Consider the following 19,713-nt stretch of genomic DNA (forward strand, 5'->3'; position numbering starts at 1 on the left):
GAAAGGGATTATCAACCACCCTATCCTACACCTATGGAAATTGAACTTCCCTCTTGAAAAATCCTTTTTCAAGATGTCAGCATCTTGTTCCTCTGTTGGAATGTATTGTAGCAACATTATCTGCCTCTACATACAATCTCGTAAATGATGATACCAAATATCTATATTCTTGGATCGATCATGAAATACTAGATTCTCAAATCGCTTAATGCAACTCTAATTATCAAAATACATCAAATTTGGACAAATTATCTCACTAGACAGTCCTACAAGTATCTTTCTCATCCAGATCACCTCACATGCTTCTTGACTTTCAGCCATGTATTCTTCTTCTACTGAGTTGAGCTCCATATACCTTTGCTTCATGTTTTACTAGGAAACCGTTGTGGACCCAACACCAAAAATTCCACCTGATTTACTCTTTCATTCGGATGGACTCCCTACCCAAAATGCATCTGTGAAGCCACACAGGTTCACTCCCTTTGTCTGTCTATACCATAATCCATACTGGGTAGTGCCTCTAAGCTACCGTAAGACATGCTTAGATGCCTTCATATATAATTTGGTTGGCATATCCATAGCTTGGCTCAGTTGCTTGATTGCATAGCACATATCTAGTTGTGTGTTCACAAGATACATCAATGAACCCACTAACTATCGGTAAATGGTAGCATCCACCTCTTCACCTAAAGTGGCAATCTCCTTCCTCTAGTTGGTCGCTAGAGGTGTCTCCATGGGTTTACAACTCTCCATATGAAATCTCTGTAGTATATCAGTGGCATACTTGCCTTAAGACACAAACAATTCCCCATTGCCTTTCCATACTTCCATCCCGAGGAAGTAGTGCATGAGACTTGTTTCCTTCATCTCAAATTCCCTTGCAATATCCTCCTTGCAAGAGTTGATCAGTTGCTCATCACCTATTGATATTTAAATCATCAACATATAAAAAAATGATAAGCAATTTACCTTCTACCAAAATATCGAAGAGGTTCACATCTGCTTCACTTTTCATGAAGCCTAGACCAGTGAGATAACTATCGATTCTGGTGTAACAAGCACGGGGTGCTTGTTTGAGACCGTACAATGCTTTCCTGAGTCTACACACATGAGACTCTCAATCAAATGTCTCAAAACCTTATGGTTGCTCGATGTACACCTCCTCCTTGATAACACCATTGAGAAATGCTATTTTTACATCCATCTAGTGGATCTTCCACCCCATCTATATAGTCAGTGCAAAAATTGATCTAATGGATGAATACCTTGCTACAGGAGAAAAGGTTTCCTCGTAGTCAATTCCCTCAACTTGAGAGAATCCTTTGGCCACAAATCTAACCTTAAACATATCTATTCTTCCATTTTCTACATGCTTAACCTTGAATATCCATCTCGAACCCACAATTGATTTATTTTTCAGTCTTGGGACCACTTCCCAAACACTGTTTTTTATGATGGATTTGTATTCTTCCACCATTGCATCAACCCAAACTATTTTTTCAATTGCTTCCTCAAAAGAGGATGGCTTAGTCCCTTCAAGCTCAATCATTAGACCCATGTAGCTAGTGTACCTCTCAGGTGACCTCCTTTGCCTATGCAAATTTGAAGGAGCTCCCACATTCTCCCTCGCATTCTACACCAATATTTCAGCTTCCCTAGTTCTTTTTCTTCCTTCTCTGGATGGTTCTGCTTGAGTGGATGTCTGCACTCTTTGTTCCTTTATTTATGGGTACCCCACAACTTCCTAAGGATCCTCCTTTGGAGCTAAAAGGTCCTCTTCTGGTGGGATCTGAAGCTCCCTATCAAGATAGAACCGCGTCGCTTTCTCATCATCAAAATTTGCACCCCTTCACACAACGGTCATTTTGAGGGAACTTAAGTACACACGGTAATTGTGTGGAGTTTCGGTGTAACCCACAAAAACTCCCAACTTTGTTGTTGGCTCAAGCTTCTTCCTTGAATCTTTGGTGACATGGCAATAAACAGAGGCTCCAAAAATCTTGAAGTGTGACACATCTTGCTTTCTCCCTGAGAAAAAATCCTCTGGTATAATCATACCAAGAACCTGATGAGGACTTTGGTTCTGCAAGAATATTTTTGTGTTACATGCCTCTTCCCACAAATGCAGTGGTAGGCCTTGGTCATGTAGCATAGCTCTTGCAGCTCGAACAATGCTCTGGTTATTTCTCTCATATACCCCATTCTTTTGTTGGTTGTGGGGTGTTGTCAGCTCTCTTCGAATGCCTTCTTTCACTTATAACTCCTTGGAGTCATTCGAAAAATACTAACCTCCATTGTCGCTCCTAAGATCCTTCACCTTCTTGTCGGTCTCTTTTTGTACTAGTGCCTTGAATTATACAAACTTTTAGAATATCTCATCCTTCTTCTACATGATGAAGATCCAACACTTCCTAGAGAAATCATTAATAAAAATAACAAAATATTTGTGTCTAGTAGTGGAGGTTGTCGAGAAAGGTCCACAAACATCATAGTGGACTCTTTCCAAGATTGCATGTGCTTTGTTGTCTCACATATGGAATGTGAATTTCACATACTTCCCCAAGGTACAACCTTTGCAAACATCTTGTTGCTCAAGTGATCCTTTCAGGAGGCCAGTGGTTATATGTTACATAATTTTCAGGATGCCATGATGCAAATGGCCCAATCTTCTATGCCAAAGTTTATTGACATTGTGGCTCTGCATTTTCTCCGCCTTACTGGTTAATGAAACACAATATTCCACATCCAACTTGTATAGGTTCTTCACACGAACCCTGATCTACTTCACCTATTCATTGGCTATGTGTCTCAAGAATGCTTTCCCTTTGCTAAAGATCACATCATAACCACAGTATTCCAAAAATGCTATAGAGATGAGATTCTTATTTAGGCCTAGAACACACATGACATCTTTGAGGTGAAGAGGGAATCCCAAATCCCTGTAGCACTGTACCTTCCATCATCCCCAAGCTCAATATGCATCTAGAGATCTTTCTCCTACAGGTCACTGAAAAACTCTCTACACCCTATCATATGGAACGAGGCACTAAAGTCTAAGTACCACACACTCCCCATCATTGTGTTTGGCATGCATGCAATAAGGGTGAAGTTTAGATCAAACTGTGAAGCCAATGCCTCATCTACTGCTCCTCCTGAGCTCTTCTTACCAGACTTTTTGTGTGGACACTTTGTAGCATAGTGCTCAAATTCATGAAAATTGAAGCATTTAATTTTGGACAAGTCTTTCTTCTTACCCCTTTGGCTGGATTTAGGTTTGGTTTGAGACTTCTTCCCTTTTCCCTTCTTTCCCTTTCCAAACAATGCAAAATTTTCTTCATCCTCTCCCTTGGATGAAGTTTCATCTCTGATATTTCGTCTGATCTCTTCTTTGTTGGAAATAATACTGAGAGGGGGGGGTGAATCAGTATTATCCCATTAATAAAACTTTTTCATTTCCATAATCAGATTCATATATGCTACTTCCACAACTCCTTATGATTAAGTTAATTAATCTTCAATGAGTGCATTAGAACTTTATCAACCATATTATCAGTTAACAAATGCAGTAACATAGAATAGATCATCACACATAAGACACACACATGAACACCATGATATAAGGTGGAAACCCAATGCGGGAGAACCTGCTGCAAGTCATCTCAATCTTCTTCTTAATAAGAAAATACTTTTACAATATTTGTACTGGTGCAGTCTTATACCAGTACGGGAGCTACAACCCCCTTTGCTCTTGTACTAGCTGATCCATTTACTAGTACGCAGGCTGCTACCTGCTACAATGCTCCAAAGATCTCCCTTAGCTTTTGTACTAGCTTAGATACTAGTACGTAGGTGCTGGCCTACAATCTTTTCTCCTCCAGGTACCATGTTTCATCAATTTTCAGACTAGATACACTGAAGCACAACACATAATCTGAAAGGCCACATTTCATCCAATTTTCATACTGAACCCAACAACAACTTTGAAGCTCATAATCAAACAACCTTCTGAATCACCCAATCATCCATACATATACAATGATATTATGAGAGTTATCAACCAGATCTAGTACATCAGATCACATGAAGATAAGTCATTTTAAACCGATCCATTCATCCAACAAAACTGAAGTTAATCATAATCATTTACTCAATTACTGTTGTTATCTGAACATAATATCAGAACCAAATATCACTTCAACAACCCAGATCATAAGAATGATAAGCAGAGATTTTAAGAGAAGTAAGCAGCTTCACCCATGTACTGCCTGCTTACAGTAAGCACCCTGCTCAACTGCTCGCCTGCTTACGTACGCACCCTGCTCAACTGCTCGCCTGCTTACGTACGCATTCTGCTCAACTGCTCGCCTGCTTACATACGCACTGTATCCATTGAACTGCCTGCGGACCTCCGCACCTGCAACCCTTCTGTGCATGCGTACCGACGCACCTGAAACGCTTCGTTCCTGCGTATGTACGCACTTTTTCTTTCACTGTACCTGCGTACCTCCGGGCATAGATGATTTCAAGACTTCAAGAATAACCCAGACAGTCAGATCTACAGATCTGATCATGCACCGAATAGATCTCAATCCATCAGTAGATTCGCCTTATTTAGATCTAGACATTGCTCCCAAGAGATCATAATATTTCAGATCTAGCTCTCATAAGATGTTCAACCCAAAAACATGCACAAGCCAAATGATCTCCTTTCCTTTATATAGGAAAGCTCTTCCTTAAATCATGGATCAATACCACGGGCCGACACCATAATAACACAAATACCGTCGGCTAAATACCAAGGGTAAAACATAAGAAACCCCACATGTGAATTTCTTTGCCTTGAAATGTGTGCACTGGGGGTACGCACCTCCTGAACGGGATAACTGTGGGTATGTACGCACTTTATGTAACACCGACCTGCGTGTACGCACCTTATGTAAGGTGTACCTGCGTACCCCTTATTTTCTTCAATATTTGATAGCTGATCATCAATCTCTGCTGCTGACTTGAAGTACTGTGATCTATCACCTGAATGGGTTGCCATCAAGGACAACACTTTAGCCATAATGCCAACAATCTCCCCCTTTGGACTTGATGGCAAAGCTTACTAAGAACTTGCCATTTGATTCCTTTGAGCTGTCCTGCATCTATGTATTATGTCACATCTGATATCTCTTCTGTAGATTCATCTGAATGTATGAGATGATATTCTATGAGAGGGTTGCCATCAAGTACAACACATGCATCATAATGCCAACAATCTCCCCCTTTGGACTTGATGGCAACAACACCAAATCACTCTCCCCCTTTGACATCAAGGGCAAAGGGTTATGCTCCCCCTAAGAACATGCTCTATAAACCAGATCTGTTGAAGTCTCTGAATGAACTCCCCCTTTGTATATGCCATGGTGCTCCAATCTGATAATGCTCTTTCTGAGAACAAGCTGAGATGTCTGCTCTGCTATATAGTGTTGTTCATGCTCAAGCTCCCCCTGACTGCAAAAAGATGTTCTACAAGAAGAACATGACTCTATATATCATAAATGACCTTCCTATCACCAAAAGACTCAATACATACATTCATTACAATGGTGATACATCAAAAGTTTACATATGATATCATTCATCCCAGGCATAGTGGGGAAACAAAGGCCGTTACATGACCTGAAGAGATAACTACAAAAGAGACACACTATTACATAAAGACCAATCACCTAAGATAAATATCAGCAATCAACATTGTATGATCTGCTTCATAGTATCTGTCAACATCAACTTACATTAGTGCATGAATCTCCAAGGTATGAGAAACACCATAGCCATCCAGATCTGCATGAACTAAGAGTCATCAAATGGGAGTATCTGCATCAATCAACATTTGAATGAAACCTATCATCATATAGGTAAGATCTCATCATCATCATGTCTCCAACAATGCAACTTTGAATAATCATCCATGTATCCAGCCAACAATCTTCATCCATATATGTGCCAAGAACAATAAAGACTCCATGCAAGCACCATTAGAGAATCAACCACAAATCTGATCCAAGAACCATGTGACCAACTCATAACCATAGCAAGATGAATCATAAGCATCATCACCAAGGACCATAATGCCAACAATGCATTAAGAACATATGCTCCCCCTAAACCTGTGCCATTTGTCAGATCTGATCATGCATATCAATAAGAAGAGTCAGCCAATAAATGCTTTAAGACAGGTACGCAGTTTTTCTTTATCTGCCCTACGTAGCCACGCACTTCACCTTCTGCTCCCCTGCGTACACCCGCAGATATCCTTCTACCGCTCTACATATCCACGCACTGTTTCCTCAACCGCTCTGCGTACTGTCACTGCAGGTACGCAACCAACGACACTACTATGCCGCGTGCTTTTGCTGTAGGTACGCGCCCATAGATACTATCGCGCCGCGTACAGTTACTCTGCATACCCACGCAGTTCTCCTTCTTCTGCTCTGCGTACCCACGCAGCTCTCCTATTTATGCTCTGCGTACCCACGCAGATCTTCTATTTCTGCTCTGCGTACCCACGCAGCTCTACTGTTAAACACCTGCGTACTTCTGATTAGGCCCGAATAGGCAGTCCACCAGAGTGGCACAGATGCTCAGATGCCCAGATCTGATCAATTCACTTCCAACTTCACTTGCCTACTGCCTTCAAACAAGCATATACGCGATTGTGCAGTATCCAATTCGCGTATATATGCGACTTCCCTTTATGAAGTTTGCATATGAGATTCAGGACACTGAAGTTTTGTACTTTCAGCTCCCTCTGATTCTGGTATGTCTGTACATTGTGCTTTGCCACCTTTTTCTGACTGTACTTCCTTTTTCCTCCATATCTTCAAGCGTGACATTTTCTCCTTTTGATATGGTGCCCACACTTTGTTCCTGCATTCCTTAGCTATATGTCCAAGCTTGTTACATGCATAACATCTTACATGTTTCATATTCCTCATGTAACAATCAGCAGCTTTATGACCAAACATGTTGCAAGCAAAACAATATCCATAAAAATACCTTGATTGAGATGACTTGTCTGCATAATGGTCTTGAACTCTTCTTCTTCTACATCTAGCTGCAACATGTCCAAGATTATGACATACATAACATTCAACATTATTCATAGGAGGAGTAAAGGATTTTCTTTGAGGAATCTCTTTCCTTGGTTGATGATGAGATTGAACTTTCATTTCTTCATTGATCACTTTAGATTTCTCTCTAGAATTCCTTGCCTCACCTTGTGAACTAGATTCACCTTCAACAGATTCATGGAAACCAAGACCAGTCTTTATAGCAGGAGACCTTTGACTACTAAGAATATCATCCAAGACTTTAGAACTATCTTGAAATCGTAAAAGCTTATCCTTTTCTTCTAATTTTCCTTTCAAGATATTTACCTCAACCTGAAGCTGTTCTTCCTTTTCAAGAGATTGCTTTTTCAAATCTTCTTCAGCTTTCCTTCCTTCTTCCATTTGTTCCCTTAGTTTGAGAATCTCCTTTTCTTGTTCTTCATTCAGATCCTGCTGCATTTGACGAACTCGGAAAGCACATTCTAGTTGAGATTTTAAGCTGGTGACTTCGTTTTCTTGTTTTGCAATAGCTTGGAGTAGATCTGTATTCTGCTTCTTTGATTCTTCAAGATCTCCTTTTAGTGAGAGGATTGTAGCTTCAAGATTTTCATAGTAGTTGGATCTATCTTTGAGTTTCTTGATGGTTGTGCTTCTTTCGTTGACTTCTTTTCTTAATGATGTCACTTCATGCTGCAATTTTTGACATTGGTCTTCCTTGTCCTTGAGTAGCTTTCTTACCTTGTTTCCTTCTTCTAGTTGGGCCTTTAGTTTGGTAGCTTCTTCTATGAAATCACATTCCCTTTTGTTCAATAGATCTTGTTGATCCCTAATTTTGTCTGTCAGCCTTTTAAATTCTGCCTCTATTTGATATCTTTCTTGTTCACCCATAAGAGCAAATTCAGTAGTTTCGCTATCACTTTCATCTCTTCCAAAAGGAAAGATAGCTGGAACATCAGAGGATAATATATTCATACCTGATAATGATTCTGAATCTGAAGAGCTTCTTATACCTAATCCCCAATCGATTCTCCCACTGTCATAGTTCTTCTGAGATGACTTCTTTGTCTTAGGTGCTTTCTTCTTAAGCTTCTTTCCCATTGTTCCACGGATCTCCTTCAAGTGATCAAGCTTCTATCAAAGGACCTGCTCTGATACCAATTGTTGGAAATAATACTGAGAGGGGGGGGGTGAATCAGTATTATCCCATTAATAAAACTTTTTCATTTCCATAATCAGATTCATATATGCTACTTCCACAACTCCTTATGATTAAGTTAATTAATCTTCAATGAGTGCATTAGAACTTTATCAACCATATTATCAGTTAACAAATGCAGTAACATAGAATAGATCATCACACATAAGGCACACACATGAACACCATGATATAAGGTGGAAACCCAATGCGGGAGAAAACCACCTGCTGCAAGTCATCTCAATCTTCTTCTTAATAAGAAAATCCTTTTACAATATTTGTACTGGTGCAGTCTTATACCAGTACGGGAGCTACAACCCCCTTTGCTCTTGTACTAGCCGATCCATTTACTAGTACGCGGGTTGCTACCTTCTACAATGCTCCAAAGATCTCCCTTAGCTTTTGTACTAGCTTAGATACTAGTACGTAGGCGCTGGCCTACAATCTTTTCTCCTCCAGGTACCATGTTTCATCAATTTTCAGACTGGATACATTGAAGCACAACACATAATCTGAAAGGCCACATTTCATCCAATTTTCATACTGAACCCAACAACAACTTTGAAGCTCATAATCAAACAACCTTCTGAATCACCCAATCATCAGATCCATACATATACAATGATATTATGAGAGTTATCAACCAGATCTAGTACATCAGATCACATGAAGATAAGTCATTTTAAACCGATCCATTCATCCAACAAAACTGAAGTTAATCATAATCATTCACTCAATTACTGTTGTTATCTTAACATAATATCAGAACCAAATATCACTTCAAAAACCCAGATCATAAGAATGATAAGCAGAAATTTTAAGAGAAGTAAGCAGCTTCACCCATGTACTGCCTGCTTACAGTAAGCACCCTGCTCAACTGCTCGCCTGCTTACGTACGCACCCTGCTCAACTGCTCGCCTGCTTACGTACGCATTCTGCTCAACTGCTCGCCTGCTTACATACGCACTGTATCCATTGAACTGCCTGCGGACCTCCGCACCTGCAACCCTTCTGTGCCTGCGTACCGGCGCACCTGAAACGCTTCGTTCCTACGTATGTATGCACTTTTTCTTTCACTGTACCTGCGTACCTTCGGGCATAGATGATTTCAAGACTTCAAGAATAACCCAGACAGTCAGATCTACAGATCTGATCATGCGCCGAAGAGATCTCAATCCATCAGTAGATTCGCCTTATTTAGATCTAGACATTGCTCCCAAGAGATCATAATATTTCAGATCTAGCTCTCATAAGATGTTCAACCCAAAAACATGCACAAGCCAAATGATCTCCTTTCCTTTATATAGGAAAGCTCTTCCTTAAATCATGGATCAATACCACGGGCCGACACCATAATAACACAAATACCGTCGGCTAAATACCAAGGGTAAAACATAAGAAACCCCACATGTGAATTTCTTTGCCTTGAAATGTGTGCACTGGGGGTACGCACCTCCTGAACGGGATAACTGCGGGTATGTACGCACTTTATGTAACACCGACCTGCGTGTACGCACCTTATGTAAGGTGTACCTGCGTACCCCTTATTTTCTTCAATATTTGATAGCTGATCATCAATCTCTGCTGCTGACTTGAAGTACTGTGATCTATCACCTGAATGGGTTGCCATCAAGGACAACACTTTAGCCATAATGCCAACAATCTCCCCCTTTGGACTTGATGGCAAAGCTTACTAAGAACTTGCCATTTGATTCCTTTGAGCTGTCCTGCATCTATGTATTATGTCACATCTGATATCTCTTCTGTAGATTCATCTGAATGTATGAGATGATATTCTATGAGAGGGTTGCCATCAAGTACAACACATGCATCATAATGCCAACATTCTTGTACCAAACCGAACCACAAGTGTTCCCAATTCAGTAATTTCTCTCTCCCATTATGGAGTCCCAGTAGCTATGCCAGTTTTTGGGAAGGCTTAGAAGACTTAGGCTCACTGGGTCATATTTTAAAACATTCACACCAACCTCTCCAAGCACATCACGAACTTGGGTAAACTTGTTGAGATATTGTGAATTAATATCATTCTTCAGCATATTGATGTTTCGAAGTTTGTCTTTGAGGGAAAGTTTTCTATGGTCACTGGTATTCTCAAACAACTCTGTCAATGCCTTCCACATTGCGAAATGCTTTTATTTCCCATGGAGATTTGAGACAATGTGGTCCTGCACTTCCTCCAATATTATTCTCTTTGCCTTGGTTACATCTTTCTTCCATTGAGGTAGGTTTTGGGCATCATTTGATCCTAGTTTTGCAATGTATGTCTTGACATATTCTAGCAATCCATTGTCGTTAAGCACCACCTCTATTTGATCCTTCCATGCCATGAAAATTGTGCTACCTACCAAGGAATACTCTAATATCAACCCATTGAAGGTCATTTTCCCCACTCTGAATAGATCCTGCTACATTGAAGCTACAAATTCGAACCTCCTGAGAAACAAATTCAAAATTCTTGTTCTAATGTGAATCTTGCTCTGATACCATGTAGAAATTTGGTGATAGAATTGCAACTGCTCAAGAAATTTTAATCTAAATCAAGAGACACAATTCTACTCTACTACTCTGCAGAGTTCAATTCATAATTTAGAACAACGATCTCAAACTTGTAATAAGAAATAATACACATGCATAGTATTTTTTTTAGGGGAACCCAATTGGGAAAAACCCTCAAGCCTCTTTGCATTAATCAGATGAATAGAGATGTATTAAAATTGATAGCTTTTTCTGAGATCAACCTGCAAGTGAATAACCTATCTCTCTACTCAATGAGAAGGTTTGACCCAAAATTAGTCAATTTATGCCTCTGCTTGAGCCCCTATTTCCTTGTGCAATTTCTAGAGAATTAGCCCCTATTTTTTAGAAATTTTCCTTCAATTGATTGTGCAACTCCCAAGGCTTTATCATCTAACTGCATGAAACAACTATACACTCAAACTAGTTTACAACTACTTGTTACACTGCCTTGGAATCTCTACCACAGTTGGGAACTCGAATTCTCTGCGTGCACTAGTTATTTTAGCTCGATTGATCAGTTAATTGGATGATCACTGAGTTATATTGTTGTCCCACTACACAACTAACCTTGCACTAGTTCCTCCAACTATTAGAACTAGTTTAATTTAACACAACTAGATATAACTGAACTAGATTACTAAAATTTAGCAATCACACATGCTTAACTGAGCCCCAAGCCCTCTAACTCAAATTTACTGAGCTAATTGAGTGACAAGAGCCATGTTGCACAAGTTAACTTCATCCAAGTTGTTTGTTGATGTGGAAATTCGAATTTTCTCAATTTGATCAAGGTAAAGTCAATTTGAGAGTTTCTTGATGTGCTTCTACACAGTAGTAAGAGTGTCAAAACCACCATCCATTGAAGAAGCCATTATGGTAACAAAGTAAATATAAGAAAAGTATTTATATTCTAGGAGCGAAATCAACCACGCATTCAAATATTGATGAATCCTCAACCTTATTATCCCCAACCCTTGACATTAACTCCTTAAAGATCAGAAGAAAAAGTGGCTAAAGTATTATGCTATAACTATGGAAAAAATTATGGTAAGGGGCACAAACATAAGGAGAAGAAGTTGTTTTTCATAGATTGTTAAAAAGAACAAGCTAAAGATCTGCAACTAAAATTAGTTAAGCATCCCAAAGTAGAAGAAATTATGCCAAGAATATCATGTCATTCATTAGACAACATTATCACACCTCAATCACTCAAGATAGAAGGGTTCACTAAGAAGCATAAGCTAATCATATTTTTTGACACTAGAAACACTCACAATTTCATTAAAACAAGTTAAAAACATATATAAATTGTGCCATTTACCAACACTAAAATTTCTAGGGCAAGGATGGTAAGTGTGAGGGGGATCATTATAGATCCTAGAGGAAAAATTGAAGCAACCTCAAGATGAAGCATATTCCTTGTTTAAAGAATTGCATATAGATGTTGATTGAACTCAATCTCTAAAAGTTATAGGAGACTCAAGTGCAATAATTAGTCTAGTGGTTTCAAAATTTCCTCCATCTAATTATTCCTTTGAGTCTTTGTTTAAGTCTTTGGGGATATTAGAGATTTTGAAGAGGTATCATTTCACTAGGTTTGAGGGAGAATAATTTAGAAGTGGATAAATATGCTACGGAAGTTGTAAAGTTAAAAGAGGGTTTTTTTATTTCCAATTGTATCCTTAGATGCCATCCAATTCTTTAATTAAGTTTTAATGAATCAACTTATGAGAATCAGGGCATTAAATTTCCACATGCCCAACACATATGAGTCACACTTCCACTGTAACTCTGACATCCCAACAAGACTACTGTACCTAACACATGCTTGTTGTCATGGTTTATTCTATATTTGAAGTTAATGTTGGAATTTGTCATCTTCATTATGGGATAATGAATATACAGATGTTGGCATTTAATGAAATATGAATTCCAACATCAATCCACTAGCCAATATTCAATAAATGGTTTAACTCTCATCCTATGGTGCTACTACTGCTTGGTTTGGTGAATTTTTTACCAAGTGGATTCTCTAAGGGAACCATGTGTCAATTCTTTATCATTCTAGGTATTCTTCAGTCAAGTATGATCAAATTTAGCCTAGAAGATTCTCTACGGAATAATTATGTATTTTTTCCTTTTCATAGTAGGTATACACTAGTTTGTTCTTGGTAGTCATTCTTTAGGATTGGTTAGTATGATCTCAATCGAAAAAAATAGTTTTTGTGGGTGGTCTAACCTTCTAGGTGGCTTCAATATTTTTATGCTTCAATTCTCTCAATTGCATAGCATTGTTCATGTTTAGTATAGTGAATTTTTGTTAAGAGGTTTTATAGGAGGAATCATGTCCCTATGCCTTCTCATTCTTGTTGCTCTCCAATATGGTATAGTGAAATTTCACCCAAGATATTCTCTTGTGGGAATCATGTCTATGAGCTTTTCCATATCAGGTATTCTCTAACATATTATGTTATTCAATCTGTTGTTGTGGTTACAACTTGTTTTACTATGCTTGCAATCTAAATTAGCAAGAATAGAGTTTACGAGTAGGTCTAGCTTTCTATGGGGTACAAGGTTTATACACTTCAATTCTTGTAACTAGGAAATATTGGAAGTGATCTAGTGAATATTAAGGAAAACTTTTTGGTTGACAACTGACTGGTGACCAAATTGGCATCTTTTCATTACTCGTCCAATACCTATTTGCACACCTTTTCCCATTTCCTTACCACTTCAACACCCCTTTTTCTTGCAAGAATGCATTTTTTATTAAAGTATATCTGTCTCTTGATTATTTCATTTTAATGTTTATTCTTGTGTAGTTATGGAAGAATTTGTATATTTATGTTAACTTGTGGAAAATCGTGAGAAAATACTTTAGGCAGGTTATGCAAGCACACACTTCTATTGTTGTTGCAACAACACCCTAATATTGCTACAATGAAAAGTGTTGCATCTCCCACAGATTTCCACGACATCATCAAGACCCACTGATGCAACACGCTTGTATTGCTACAACTCCCTTGAGCACATTTTCGCAACACCATTGTGACCTTACTGCTGCAACGCAATGGAATTCAGGAGCCTTTCTATAGCACGTTTATTGTTGCAATACCATTGTTGTAACATGCTTTGCTTGGTACTACAACATGCTTGTCATGCACTGGAACTCACTTGAGGTTCGATGTCATAAATAACCTGGAAATTCTTGTTGCAACATGTTGACAATTAGTTATTGGGAATAACTATTGTAATTCCTAAGCAGCTAGCACAACTCAAGAGTTGTTCAACCTCCAATTGTCAATAGTTTATTTCCCGACAGCTTATGTACCCAATAAAGGAAAGTGACAAAGACTGAGGATCATCAAGTAGAGAAATCCAACCACCGTTTAGGAAAGTGACCCATCAGTCACTTGTCTTACAACTCATAGAGTCAACATTGGTTTACCTTTTATATATTTTTGGAAATTTTAGTGTATTAGAGGGAAACAAACTAAGAATCTAAATATTATTGTGAATGCCCCTTAATTTCATAGATAATTCAAGATAGAAATCAATATATATAAAAACCTAGCTCACTCAAACAAAGGGAGATAGAGAAAAGATAGAGAGAAGCTCTTGATTGTAATCTGCATTCTTAATTATTAATATAAAATAATGTCCCATTTTCATTTCATATGCTTGAATGGTGTGTTTATTCATTAGTGTTTTGTTGCTCTTATGACCATTGCCTCGACTAAGGAGGTAGGGCCCCCTCCTTATCCAGGTACTACCTATAGCTATATAGTTTAGTTCCTGGTATTTATTTATATTTCAATTAGATAAATAATTTTTATTTTTCTCATTCATTACATTACTACAACTCACTAATCAAATAGGTACAATACTCTATTTTCATAATTATGTTGTTTGCTTTATTTTTAGTTTACTTTGTTTTATAGAAATTGCAATTATTTTTTATGGTTGTAATTAGACTCCTTACAACATTGTTGTGGATTTAAATCTTCTACATTACAACTTGTGGTTTATATTGTAGCTTTCTAGCATTGCATCTCATGTGCATTTTTGTTACATAATTCATGATCTTCCAAACCATGAGCAAGCCACCTCTTTGATGCTTGTGTGATGTGTTCTATCAGTGTTAGGGGTTACATCAACAAGCTTCCTAATCCCAATAGGTAGATAAGTGACCTTTCCTTTCTTGCACCTTACATTAGCAATTATAACTCTATGGGGGGTTACAACAATAACTTTCCTAAGCCCACTAGGTAGAAGCTTTCTATCACAATTATGCAGGTGTGGTTTGGTTTTCTTGGTGCCTTGCGAAAGAACTTTAATATATTGCTCTTTGACATTCATTTAGAATACTAGAACCTCATCAACAATTAACGTTGTTGTACTCGCATATATGGTGCATGAGATTTTGGAAGTTCATATGAACACTACATTAAATATTGAATGAATAGTTCCTCAGTTATTTGATAAATAATTAAAAGGTAATTGACAAACCTATCATTTTGGTGTCATTGTCAGGGAACTGTCAATGGTATAATTATCTTTTTTCTATTTGAATTGTCAATAGAATATTTTTTGTTTGAATTGTCAATAGCATAATTGTTGTTTGAATTGTCAATAGTTTGATTTAGCTAACATATTTTATTTTTTTATTTTTTTACAGTAATCTATGTGATATGCTTCTTTTAAGTTTTTCTTTTGAACAGTTTGTTTAGAAAGAATGTCCTTTTAATTATTTCATGCACAAAGTTAGAGATCGGTAGGGTAGATTCCTTAGTTCCACCAAAAATCCCCATAAAGCTAATAATGCAAGTCAATCTCAAGAGAAAAAGGGGCACAGTAAATGGAAATACATGACTCACAACATGTTCCCTTGCCATGAAGAAACCCTAAACCTTTGTCTAGGAACCTAAAATTATACCAGCTTCATCCTCTGAACAAACATAAATTATGTTCCCCAAAGGTTTGGAAAGTGACCAATTCCACTCTGGAGTGCTAATATTTCCAAACTTTTCTAAAGCACCTTTGAAAGTGGATAACAAGTCTCAAGAGATGATGATCCATGAAGTTAAAGAAGAAACATCCACCTTTGGATTCCCTATTCGAGAATCAGATGAGGACACCAAAATGAAGAATATTCCTCACTTATACTTGTTCAACTTTCATGGTCTACCCAAGGAAGACCCTAACACCTTCCCCATTGATTTTTACATATTTTACAGGAGTTATGATTTTGTGTTCAATGCCCATAAATTGAGGCTTTTCCTTGTTACACTCAAATGTTGCACTACACTTGTTCATGGGCCTTGGTAAGGACAACATTTGCACTTGGAATCGGATGAAATAGAAATTCTTGGAGTAATACTATAATTATTTTAAATACAAATAAAGCAGGGAGGAAGTCTTCAAAATGACGTAAAATGAAGATGATTCTTGAAGGTTACAATGAAATATTCGACTATAATTTGCAAAAAGCAGGGCAGGAAAAAATGGCTTTTGAGACACTACGTGTCTTGTTATTGAGAGGAATCTAAGATGGTTTTACTAAAATTCTCAACCTAATGGGTGGAGGATATGTCTCTCATCAATCCTATGATTTCATCATTGAGCTATGTCAAAGATATTCTAGAGGTAATTCTAAAATTGGCAAATGGCCCGGAGATGTATTGAAAAAAGAGTTGTCAATACTTCTAGAAATGGGGTTACAGGAGCATAAATTGGGAATATGTTAGAAGATTTTAAATCTAATATACCCATTTCATTGAGCTCTCAATTAGACACTTTACATATGAAAAAAAGGAAAGGGGAAGCAAAACTATCTTTAGTAATTTTCTGTCTAAAGTGCAAAAGAAAGCACTCGTTGAAGGAATTTCCATTACACCATATCAAGGTATGCACAATATGTAATGAGAATCATTTTACCAGTAAGTGTCCATCCCTTCTAGGATTAAAAGTTTTCTATCAAGAAGCTGAGGAATCAAAGTAGTTATGTTTCATCTCTTATAAATGACCAGGGAAGCCAAAACCTAAGGTATAGTTAAAGATCAATCACAATATTTTAATTCATATTGGACTAACCCTTCGATGTCATATTATTATCCAAAACATTTCTTTCTTTCTCAACCATAGATGGCTCCTCCTCCACCAAGTTAGCTTTAGGAACAAATGTGGAGAAATACCACTTGTGGAGGCCCTCAACAGGCAACAATGCAACCACCCATGCAACTTCTTCCCTCTCCAAAAATGCAATAGTGCACATCAGTCCCTCCTCAACCCCAACTACCTACATAGCCCATTCCTAACCCTAATAATGGTAAGGAAACTCAATCGTCCCAAGAAACTAGGCTCGCTTCTTACCCAATTGTTGACGGTGTTGGACCTACCAACATGTCAGGGGATCTCCCCGGTAAGAAGTCCCAACTAGACCTCAAACCGTTTGGAGTAGGAGTCCCAACAGTGGATAGTACGGTATCACCTTAACTGCGGTTGCGTGTAGAGGGAAGTAAGATGTCTGTGTTGGAAGAAAGGGTGTGACCTTGCAGCAAGTCAAGGAAGGTGCATGAAAAGGCTCTAACACACATAAGGGGAGAGGAGTGCACCCCTTAGAAGCCTGTGATAGCACGCAACTTGAAAGGGAACACACGAGCTGAAAGACATCATGAGATGGAAAGAAGAATAGTCGACAATCCAAAGTGATGAGTTATACCAACAACACGCTTCAATAAGATTCATACAAACACATATGGAATAGTCCATACATACATGCGTAAATTACAACTACATACATCGTTAGAGTAACCAGAATAGTCGAACTACAATAACAATATATGCATGAAATGTGTTGGATTTGTTATATTAAAAGAGTGAAAGATCCAATCATACATACAACCATGACAACCACTATCCCCAATAGTGGAATGTTACAGTCACTGTCGCCTCCTCCTCCAAAGAGATGTACTCGCCCTGCACTGGGGAGAAGCCAAGGCTCATTACAATACACTCCAAGCTTTCTCTAAGTTATATATATCAGAAGCTTGGCTCCCAAAAGCCAATACAATGATTTATGAGGTTCTATGTATAGAAAAGTGTGGGGCGAACCTTGACATTCCCCTTTGTGACTCTTCGACTACCCTCATGACTCTTCAACTCACACATGACTATTTACATTCTACTATTAACACTTGATCTTTCACTTTACAACATGTTTACAATACAATCTGCACACATGTACCCATGTGAGACAAAAATGGGATTGAGTAAGTCATACAAGACATCACTGAGACTCGGACAGCTGTGGGAAGACTAACTTGTTGACATCCTCTTGGTGATTGATGGTGGTGAACTGATGCCAAGCTTGGTAGTTAGTTATGGTGTCTGCGTACTCCATGGTGACATCCTTTGTGAAAGTGAACTCTTGCCTCTATTTCATCCCAGTACACCGATTTGGCACCTTTTTCCAACTCGTCATATAGCATGTGGATCATGGTCTTGAGTGTAGTTGGACCAGCGACATACTAGTGCATAGTGTTTGCGCTCATCTGCAAATCTGTGATGGTGGCTATGTACATCAACTGCTCGAAGTACATGTCTAGCTCCAGTCAAACTTGGTTCTTCGCTTTCACCTCAGTGAGTGTGCCAATGGATGGGATCACATGTGTGCGCACAATGACATCCATGCTCCTGAACACTCATGCATGTGAAGCCTGTAAGTTGGTGATGAGCTGTGGGAGTTCCTCATAGTTCCATATCTGACTCTAAATGCATGCCTTCAACTCCACTGCCTTTGGCTTCATCATATTTGGAAAGTACAACGAGGCTCCCTTATACCTCATTGTCCATATCTTCATGTGATCGATAGCAGTGTGTATTTCTATTAAGATGCATGCTCTCCTAGCATGGTGGTGTTGCCAACAATTAAGATGGACAATTGACTTATGCACGATGACGAACCTGAAGTACAGCTTCCGCATGATTGTTTCGAGATATGATACTTCGTCAAGTATCCCTTTCTTCAACTTTGCTCTGGAGGATGTTGTAGCTTTCTCTTCTCTGTGCTTGGCCGCTTGCAATTCCTTAGCCATGCGCTCCTTCTTAGCTATCAAGAATCTCACACTTGAACTGGTGGCTTTGGCATATGCCTTTGTAGCATCGTCCAATGCAGTTGGATGTCTGCGCACATCGTACATGATCACTCATACCCGAAAATTCACAAGAGATGCATGGACATATGGAGTGGGCACTCTGCGCAACTGCACAACTCTGTGTTGTGACTCGTCAAAGGATATGTTGTGCACGTATACTTTCAAATTGTCCTCAAGGATTTCAGTGTCTCCTTGATCACTTGGGACTTTCTCTACTCCTGTATCGAGTGAAGTTGGTGGAGTGACATCTTGGTATTTTGGCATAAGGTCTTTATCCTGATCCTGCTCTGGTTGAACCACATCTATGTCCATCTGCTCCAACATATGTTCAACCTCTTGAGCAAAGTCCTACTCATGTGATTGCCCATCCTGTTTGCTATCTGCCAGCTATGATGAGTCAATAACCTGTATTTGCATAGTTTCATCAATGTGTACACGTTGTGCTTCCTGTTGTTCCTGTTCCTGCTGTGCTTCCTTCTCCTTTCTGCACAGCTTATGTTCCTCCCTTAGTTGTTGTTTCACATCATGTAACTTCTTCTCTGCCTCCTCCAGTTTCTGCTTCTCCCTCTATCTTTGCACAATCCTTCTGTTACGATGTTGCTTCTTTGCCTGAATCTCCAAAGTTGCTCTTAATACAAGTGGAACTTCCTTGAACTTGTAGCTATTCTTTGCCTCTACATTATCGGCAACCTTCCTCTTGCCTTTGTCATGTGCAGGTATGTTGCCC

At 38.7% G+C, this 19,713-nt stretch overlaps 1 pseudogene; it reads right to left on the reverse strand.

The window, feature by feature from the left end:
* Positions 1 to 18,926, reverse strand: part of LOC149153437 (protein NODULATION SIGNALING PATHWAY 1-like) — a 100,250-nt pseudogene extending 81,324 nt beyond the window's left edge.
* Between the last annotated feature and the right edge of the window lie 787 nt (positions 18,927 to 19,713).

Source organism: Pinus tabuliformis, chromosome 9, assembly GCF_031772625.1.
Source record: "Pinus tabuliformis cultivar Carrire ecotype Pingquan chromosome 9, CPIR1, whole genome shotgun sequence".
Lineage (NCBI taxonomy): Eukaryota > Viridiplantae > Streptophyta > Pinopsida > Pinales > Pinaceae > Pinus > Pinus tabuliformis.